Source organism: Amphimedon queenslandica, unplaced genomic scaffold, assembly GCF_000090795.2.
Source record: "Amphimedon queenslandica unplaced genomic scaffold, v1.1 AMPQUscaffold_13367, whole genome shotgun sequence".
In the NCBI taxonomy this organism is placed as follows: domain Eukaryota; kingdom Metazoa; phylum Porifera; class Demospongiae; order Haplosclerida; family Niphatidae; genus Amphimedon; species Amphimedon queenslandica.
The window spans coordinates 178,775-181,599 of NW_003546397.1; positions in this window are offsets into that span (position 1 = coordinate 178,775).

Below are 2,825 nucleotides of genomic sequence, written 5' to 3' on the forward strand. Positions count from 1 at the left end.
ATGAGATGTAGTAATTTCAGACAATACCTATTACATGATATACTACTTAACATAATAAATTTTATCAATTACTCTTGCTCTTTCCCTAATAATGACAGCAGTTGAGTGCCTTTTTGGCTTTCACACAGTATTTGGCCTGATAAATATGGTTGGTATCGCTTCTGGTTTATGCAATATCTTTGCTTTTACTCCAATTTTTTCTAAACAAACTAATTGTTAAAATGTTCATGCTTTACATAAAAAAGTACCTGATATAAGTGATCATTGCTTGAAACAGTCCTTTATAAAGTGATCACTGCACACACAAGAACAGTCACTTGGGCTTTTCCAACATGCTCTTGTCTTCTGCACTTCTTTTATCCATTTATTTCTGGTCTGCTTGTCTTTGGGGAAACTAAACAAGCTCACTCCACTCTTGAGTATTAGTACACCCAGTTGCCACACAGTTCTTTCCCATTGCTCAAGCACACATGTAAACACGAGTCCCCCAAAGTGCGTCATTGCTTGGCCACGCCCACCACAGGAAGTAAATGCTGAGAAGCCAAAAAGTAAAAACTTTGTGCAGCTTTTTCTTGCAGGTTTTTCAACATTTTTCAATAAATTTTTTGCAAGTAAGGAAACATCAAAAAAGTGAAATATGATTTTTAATATTTTTTGATATTTTTATGGCACTTACCCTTTAAGACCATCTTTCATTTGATCCAACTCCACCTTGCTGATCACTAAACAGAAGTACATGAGTAGAGTATGAACTAAATCCTCCTGTTCCTCAATTTTCAAATTCAATAAAGGTTTAGTATATCCAGACTCTGCTTTAATATCTATACTCCCTTCAATAGCTTCATTAAATTCCCCTAAACTTTCCAAATCATTAATCTGATAAAAATAAAGTAAAATTGAAGAAGTAATGATGATACCTTCTTTATTTTCCCTTTAACTACACTAGGTGGTACACACTCAATTTCAATTTCAAATTCGATATCTACTGGATTCCAGCCACATTAATAATCATAGACACAGTGAGCCAAGAAATTGAAAGAAAAGCCACTGACTATTCCTAAAGAAAAAAGTCTTCCTATCTTGAAAGATTCATTATAGTATATCAATGAAATTAAGTAAAGCAATGTGCAAGTAAACATACTACACTCACAAGTACACTATAAGCTAACAATAAAATGCTGCTCGCCATCAAAATATTTCTATAAGGGAAGTAAGAAGTTGTGCCCAATACTCAGCACTAAGCCCACCAGCATCACAGCCCTCTTCTCCAGCAAATGATATCTAGTAACAGATTTAGCCACATAATGTATTGCTACAAAATAAATCACTTTTAATCGCTAAAATTTGTTTCAGTAAGGAAAAATATAAGTGTCACAAAAATAATGATTGTTTATAAAATAAGAAATTTTTATTTCATTTTACAATAATTATTACAACAGCACTCGAGTGGTTTTGTAATAGCAACAGCACAACATGATTCCACCACAATATGTGACCCAATATGAGAAAACCAGGCTATCTGCGGGAATTATCAATTGGAGATATGGCTTCTTAAAGTTGTGACAGCGGTACCTTATCAAAACTGAGATTATACCAAAACTATATTGTATAAAGAATTTCCATTCATTTGATACCAAGCTTGCCCTAAAATAACTTGAAAGAGGTCATTTACAGACCTTTCTTTTTGTTGTGTACCATGTAAATAATGCAAGATATAATGATAAAAATGGCTGCAACTCAATTTCATTCGTTTAGACTTCTTGTTGCATAAATAAGCATAACTCAGCACTAGATGTGTCGAAGGACATGGAAGAAGGACCAAAAGATAGGAAAAACTTTGCTTAATTAAGAAAACCATAAATCTAAATTTTCAATTTTGGAGCATATAGCCTGGTTTTCTCATATTGGGTCACATATACTGACAAGTAAACAACAAGGTAGTTTATGAGGGCAAGCTTCGATCAGTTGAAAAGAATCCTCTATAGTCCTGTCTTTGGAAATGGTAACGGGCATATCAGATCTTGATAATATTTTATCAAAGTCAGCAATTATATCTTCTATCAAGGAATATGACTTGGAGAGCATTGCTTTAAGATCTATCAGACGTTCCTCTCTGTATGGATGAAATCATGAACACATTAGAATTATTAGCTGTCAATACCTGCAGCTGGTCATATGCTCTTTTAATAATGGTAGTAAAGTGAGTTTCTGGCACTTCAAACACTTTTCCTTTACCTGTAAAATTCAAACAGAAATTGACATGATTATAGAAACAGTTATATCACTTACATCAGCTACAGCAGTATCCACAGGAACAGAGGAGAGGTCTTTCTGGAGTGGTCTGATATACACCTTCACTTCTCCCACATAGGCCTTTAAGTATCGTGGTGTTGTTGTGAAGTTGCATGGTATGACTTCAAGCTCTCGTGAATTCTGAATACACCTCAGCAACCTGAAGCCACCCCCTACTGCTAGGAGAGGATAGGACGATATTATTTGGTCCCTTCATTCCTTAGCATAAAGTGAGGGTGACATGGTGACTGATTTTTCCCCTGCACCAGCATCTAACAACATCAATTTCATTACCTTCGTTGTGGGTATTCGGTCAGCCTCACAATTCAGAAGTAAATTGTAATGGTTTGGAGTTGGCTTTTCCCGCTCTCCTTTGATAGGGTGCAAAATTAAGCCTCTGTTCCGCCTGCGATCTTACACTCCTCAACGCCCTGGCTGCTGTACACGAGGCACTACCCAATTGTAGAAAAACAATCAGAAAAAAATTGTAATAATAAAATGGCGCTGCGAGTTCATAACACAGTAATTTGTCA